Source organism: Cervus elaphus, chromosome 13, assembly GCF_910594005.1.
Source record: "Cervus elaphus chromosome 13, mCerEla1.1, whole genome shotgun sequence".
In the NCBI taxonomy this organism is placed as follows: domain Eukaryota; kingdom Metazoa; phylum Chordata; class Mammalia; order Artiodactyla; family Cervidae; genus Cervus; species Cervus elaphus.
Window position 1 is genome coordinate 18014216 of NC_057827.1, and position 7086 is coordinate 18021301.

Below are 7086 nucleotides of genomic sequence, written 5' to 3' on the forward strand. Positions count from 1 at the left end.
ACTATCACAACATTGTTAATTGGCTACACGCCAATACAAAATAAAAAGTTTATATATATATGCCAGAATATCTTTGGCTGGAAGGACAAGAAAGTTTGGCATAGCGTTTGAGGACAGGGGCAGGGTTAAAATGAAGAATCATATTCACTACTTACAATATGCTTTCTGGGTTGACTTCTTATTATGTGTATATTTTCTATTATTAAAAAAAAAAACCACTTACCTAGAAAAAGTAGAAACAAAACTAGACTCTCAAGGCAGCAGAACCATAGTATTCAGTCTGTCGAGCTCCCTTTTCTTCTGTGAATCCCAGGCAATGATTTCAACACTGGGTCTGGAGGGCGACAGACCAGGTCCCATCACAGTGAAGACCTACAGGGGAGACCCCAGGAGCATGCAGCCTAACAATTCTGGGACCCCACCCCCACCCCATCTGTGCCCCAGGGCAGGTTGCCTTGGGCATTTGTAGCTCTTCTGATTCCCATGCAACTGGTTTGGTGAGAGGAGGGGAAGAGAAAGAAGGGCAAACCAGCTAGGCTGGAATTCAGAGTAGAAGGTGTAGTCATGTCAGATCACCAAGTATTTCCACTTGGGCCTTTGGCGAGATTCCCAGGGGTAAGCAGCGCTGTGGTCTCTCACTCCCGAGGGCTCTGACTCCCGGGGACACGTCACCCCAGACTTGGATGACAAGCTGCCTGGGTATCCCATCCTGGCTCTGCCACTGACTGGCTGTGGGACTTGGGACATGAACAATTTTCTGAGGCTCAGTGTTTTCATTCAAAAAGTAGGAGGGGGACTTCCCTGGTGGTCCAGTGACTCCTAATTCAGGAGACCCAGGTTCATTCCCTGGTCAAGGAATTAGATCCCACATGTTGCAGCTAAGACCCAGTGCAGCCAAATAAAGAAATAAATAAAGTTTTTTTTTGTTTTTTTTGTTTTTAAAGTGGAGGGAGGGTGAGGATGTGGAGAGAAAAATGCAACTCATGATATCATAAAGTCATTGTTAAAATTAAACTTTCCTTAAAAAAAAAAGCTTTCTATAAATGCTGCCTAGCTGAGGAACACCATGTCCTCTGGAGCCAGATGGCTGGGGTATAAATCACAGCTATACTGGCCAATAAATAGATAGGAAGATAGACAGACAGACAGATAGGTAGGTAGGTAGATAGATAAACCAACTTGGGACGTCCCTGATAGTCCAGGGGTTAAGATTCTGTGTTTCCACTGCAGGGGACACAGGTTCGTGTCCTGATCAGGGAACTAAGATCTTGCATGATTTGTGGTGTACCCTAAATAAATAAATCATAGCTATGCCATTTTCTAGTTTTGTGACTTTGGGAAAATTATTTCATCTCTTTACCTCAGTTTACTCATCTGTAAAATGGGAAGAATAATAGCACCTATATATAGCATAAGGCTTTTCTGATATATATATATATAAGCTAACACTTGTAAAACGCTTAGTATAGTGCCTGCTATAAAGTGATTTTTGAGCTGGAAAGTGTCTTAACCCAACCTTTTATTTTTAATAATGAGGAACTGTGTGCCAAAGAGGAACTGGCCTGAGAGGGGACCCTTGATTAGTGACAAAGCCAGGAGTAAAACTCAATCTCCCAGCTCCCAGACTAGAATATTTTATACTGTTAACTTTAGGCCAAAAATTTTTCTTACATTCTGGTATAAAATTAGGAAGAAGTGAGGAGAAATCTTTTTTTTATTTTTAATAATTGTATTTACCTATTTTTGGCTGTGCAGAGTCTTCATTGCTGTGTGGGCATTTCTCTAGCTGTGGCGAGCAGGGGCTACTCTCCTGTTGCGAGGTGCAGGCTGTTGAGTGTTTGGGCTTCAGTAGTTGCAGCATGTGGGCTCAGCTCTCCGGCTCTAGAACACAGGCTCGATAGTTATGCACAGGCTTAGTTGCTCCATGGCACGTGGGATCTTCCTGGACCTGGGGATCGAACCCAAGTCTCCTGCATTTACAGGCAGACTCCTTACCGCTGAGCCACGAGGGAAGCCTGAGAAATCTGTTTTAGATCAGGTAAAAGGATATTGGGTTCAAATTCAGTGTGTGACAACAGCCAAGTTTCTTGGGCTCTCTGAACCTCCTCTTCCTTTGGAACAGGCTCAAAATAATAACATGAATGTCATAGTGTTGTGGTAAGTGAGTGTCTACATGTGAAATGCTTGGCACACAGCATTTCTCAAAAAAACATATTAATACCAATTAACAGGTGATGGTGTTGTTAGGCCAGGAGCCCCACACCTGTGACCAGATGGCTTTTTTTGCTCATTCTTCCAGGGGTATGCAAACAAGACAAATGCTTAGCCTCTTAAGTTAGCTTAAGATGATTCTTAACCTTATAAATTCATTGTGGTACAATCATTGTGAAAACAAATTGGAACTGTCAGCACAAGCTCTATGACATGTGACTATGAAACAGCATAGTAAATGAGGTTGGTTTCTAAGTTGGGTAATAGTATTTCTGATCAAAACTAGGTGTGGCATCATCAGGAAAATGCAAATTAACATCACAGCGAGCAACAACCTCACACCCACTAGGAAGACTTTGATGATAAGTGTGTGTGTGTGTGTGTGTGTGTTCGCAAGCATGCACGTGCTCAGTTGTGTCTGACTTTTTGTGACCCCAAGGACTATACCCTGCCAGGCTCCTCTGTCCAAGGGATTTCCCAGGCAAGAGTACTGGAGTGGGTTGCCATATCCTGCTGGGGGTGGGGGGGTGGTGGTCTTCCCTACCCAGGGATCAGACTCACATCTCTTGCATCTCTTGCATTGGCAGGCAGATTCTTTACCTCTGTGCTACCTGGAACCATCATATACCGCTGGTAGGAGTGCAGAATGCTAAAATTATATTGGAAAACACTTTGGTAGTTTCTTACAAAGTTAACCATAATCTTACATGTTAGTTACCTATTACTGTGTAGCAAGTTACCCCGAAATTTAGTGGCTTGAAATAGCATTAACTTCTAAGAAAATTCTCATGGTTTCTGTGGGTCAGAGATTGAGACAGGGTGCAGTTGGCACCACCATGTCTGGGCACAGCTGGAAGACTAAAGGCTGGGACAGGAGCCCCTGGGGACTGGGAGGTGATGTTGGTGTTGGTTGGGGGCTTCTCTGTGGCTTCTGCTTCTGCACAACATGTGCCTGGGTTCCCAAGGAAAGCCTCCAGAGAGAGAGGGAGCAAGAGAGAGAGAAAGGGAGGATCCTGAAAATAGGGGACCCTACATTATGCATTTATTTTTATTTTTTCTATCTTATGCATTTTATACCCTTACAACAGCTTCAATCTGATAAGCAATCTTGTAATACAACAAGTGAATTTTTCAAAATGCATGTGTTAGCCTACGGTATGCTTAATTTTATGTGTCAACTTGGTGAGGCTACAGTGTCCTGATACGGGATCAGATATTATTCGGGATGGTTCTGTGAGGATAGTTTTGGGTAAGATTAACATTTAAATCGGTGAACTTTGAGAAAAGCAGATTGTCCTCTATACTGTGAACGGGCCTCACCCAATCAGTTGAAGGCCTGAACAGAACAAAGGTGGACCTGCCCTTAACAAGAGGGAATTCTGCCAGCTGACCGCCTTTGGACCTCTCCAACACTGGCTCTTCCTGGGTGTCCGGCCTGTCATTTCACCCTGCAGATTTTGGACTTGACCTCCATAAATCACATGAGCCAATTCCCAATCAATCAGTCTCGGGCGCGCGGGCAGCGGCGCCGGCCCAAGATGGCGGAGCTGCAGTGGGACCTGGTGACGGCGGGGCTGGCAGGGGCTGCCGGGAGCGGGCAGAGGCTGCCGGGAGCGGGCTGGGCGGGGCCGCGCTCCCCAGCGCTCGCCCCCTGCTGACCCCACGGACCGCAGGCACGGTCGCCGGCCCACCGCCGCGTGGTCGGCCCGCAGGGTCCAGCTGAACGTGGGCAGCACCTTACTCCGTGACTACCAGGCAGACCCTAGGCCTGGAGCCCAGGTCTTTTCTTTGCTGCCAGGAGGACCCGGGGCTGGACTCAGACAAGGAGGAGACGGGGGCCTATCTGCCTGACAGGGACCCTACCTACTTGGGTCTAGTCCTAAACTTACCCCCGTCACGGGAAGCTCATCGTTAGGAAGGCGTTGGCAGAAAAGGTGGCTGGAGGAAGCGGAGTTTTACAACATTGCATCTCTCTTGCGACTGGTTTTAAGGAAGGGATACCCACAAGGAAAACAGCTTCCCAGGGCCCGGCGAAGCACCTGTACAGAGTCCTACAATACCAAGAGGAGGCGCTCGGGCAGATGGTGTCCACTATGTCCGACGGCTGGAAATTCCAACAGCTAATCAGCATAGGATCATCCTATAACTACGGGAGCAAGGATCAGGCAGAATTCCTCTGTGTTCTTTCCAGAGAACTAAATAATTCGACCAATGGCATTGTCATCCAACCGAGCGAGAAGGCGAAGGTTCTTCAGGAGAGAGGATCTCGGATATAAACTCCGGAGTCCTCGGTGATGCAAGTGCAACCCACCCGAGCACCTCTGTGAAGTTCGGTATAGTAACCGAGCTTCTGCAAAAGCCAAGCCGAGCCTGGCCCCCCCAGCGGAGAAGTGCTGTGGTCAAAACCAAAGGAACCCCACCCCCAGCCACAGGAACCCGAAGACAGATGCCGCTTCCGGCTGCACAATACCTTTTCAGAAACCTGCTTTTGTTTTCTTAGCCGGTGTTGTAACATATCTTTACAAGAGCGGCTGGGCTGGGTTCCCAGATGGAGCTTATCTAGGGATGGGGGCAGGGGAAGAGGAAGGCCTAGGCCCTTGCAGACGCTGTACTTCTGGGAAGCCGGAACACAAGAAAGAGGGTTGTCCTGAGCTGTGCCACGATTTCACCTGAGTGTGCACTGTTGGACGTGGGCAGCTGCTTAGTCACACTACCTTTCTCTCCCATACACCCCAGACTAATGCAGCAGACGCAGAGGAGTCTGGTTTAGGCTGTTGAATTGAGGTTTCGGTGAAGGATAGTCACCAGAGCACCCCACATTCCTATGAACAAAGCCTCTTTGAGGAGGGGGGGATGGGGTGTCCCTGATTGTGGTTGGAGACTAGGGGTCGCAACTCTGGATTCAGGCCGCCAGCGGCTCCCATGTTCGGCTTGCCTCATTTGTCTCCAGCAGCTGGGCCCCCCTGATAATCGCTCACCTTCTCCCCAAGAAGAGGTTCAAGGCAGGGGGTTCCTGCAGGGAGGCAGACACCCAGACTGGTGGGCGCTGTAGGTGTTGGTATATCTGCTGCTTCTGGCTTTTCTTGCCCTCCGTTGGTCCGTCTTCCTTCCTTGACTGTTTCAACTGGGGCCTAGGATAAAGGGATCTTGGACTCTCTGATGGCTTGGGGTGGAGACGGCTGTTTTCTTTGAAAGTTGCCAAAGGTGGTAGGTTGTAATATCAAAAGTGGCCGTTGTTTCTGTGGTTGTTTCTTGAAAATGCCTTGACCAAAAGTGCGATATTTATGTCTCTTCTTGGTTTCTGACCTTGGCAGTGGTGGTGAGCCCACGCCATTTGCCATAGTGTGTGTGCATCTGCCAGGCAGGCTGAGAACTCCCTCCCCTGACCCCGACTCACCACCACGTCCTCCTGTGGGTGCCGAGGTGTCGAGGATCCAACACTATTCGACTCAGAGGAGCCAAACCTCAGAGCTCGTAACTGGACTTGCCCTCTGAGTTTTTGAGTCTTGGTGAGCAGTCGTGGAATGCAAAGAGGCCAGAGAACCCTGGCTTTTCCCCAGGTGACTTTCCTAGTGTGGCAGGTGGTCCAGAGAAGGGGAGGTGCCCATGGGGAGCGCTTTGTCCATAAAAGACCCCTCAAGCTCATGGCTCCTTCTAAGCTGAGGTTCCCTTTGCCGCCCCACCAGCTCAGCTGCTCACCACATGGGACTGGAGTCAGGGTTTCTCGAAAGTGACTATCGATGTGCCAAGCGTCTTTTGAGCCTGTGACCGGCCCCTGCCCAGACAGGAACCTCACATTGCCCTCCCATGTCTGTGTGTAGAGTAGGGGAGAAGTGTGTGTCCGGGGCAGCTGCTGACTCACCGTGTCTACACCCCAACGTGAACATGAATGTTGGCGCCACAGGTATCTGCCCTGTGCCCAGGATTTTTACAGGTATAAAAATGTTAGCGGAACTGCTACTTACAATAAACAGTTACCCCTACAGAATGGTTACAGGTGTCCATCCTGACATCTTTCAGGGGGAGAAAAAAAAAAGATTTGGACATGTCAAGGAAAAGCTGCTATCAACTGAGCAGGACAGAGGATGATGGGAGAGGAACTCCGGCCAAAGGGAATAAGCACCGTCAGACTGAAAGGAGAGAAGCCTCAGCGTCTGGAGCCTCAAGCCCACACAGACCTGCTTTCCTGGGGCACGTCTGAAAACCGGCCTCTGATCCCAAGCCAGCGAGCAGGAGGAGCGAGGCGGCTGGAGAACAGTGGGGGCCCAGCCCCTCTGGATGTGCCATTTTCCTCATCGTGCTTCTCACGGGTCCACCATGGAGTCTGTGCAAAGACCCCCGAGCCCCTCGCTGAGCCCTCTGAGGAACCAGCGGGCTGCCTTTCACCAAGCTCCCTCCTCCAGGCAACCCAGTGACCATTTTAGTTGTTCAATGCTCCAGGAATCTGAGAGATTCCTTTCTTAAGGTTTCTGGGAAAGCATTTTACCCAAGCCCTTCGTGAACCAAGTTGGTCTTTTTTTCTTGAAAGCCGGCTCCCTCGGGGAGAGTCCGGCTGACCACTCCACAGAGAGGCCTGGCCATTGGCTGGGGGGTCATGTGACCAGTGACCCCCACTCTCCAGCTGCCCAGGGCTGCCACGTGGGCGACGCTGGCCAGGCAGGGCCCAACCTCCTCTAGAGGGACTTCGTTTCTGCACAGTTTTAACTGAACTCAGGGGTGTCCGTGAGGCATGGAGGAGGAAGAGACAGGCTGAGGGGAAGGGCTGAGAAGTCACCCACACCCCCCAGGATGGCCTAGAGCCAGGGCCTTAAGGACCATGCATGTTATTTGTGGGTGCCCTTTGTTACCATTTTGTCTTTGAATAAAGTCTGAAAT

General features: G+C 49.6%; 1 pseudogene; it reads left to right on the forward strand.

Annotated features, from left to right (window-relative positions):
• Nucleotides 1-564: 564 nt before the first annotated feature.
• Nucleotides 565-4663, forward strand: LOC122707027 (annotated as a pseudogene).
• The last annotated feature ends 2423 nt before the right edge of the window (nt 4664-7086 follow it).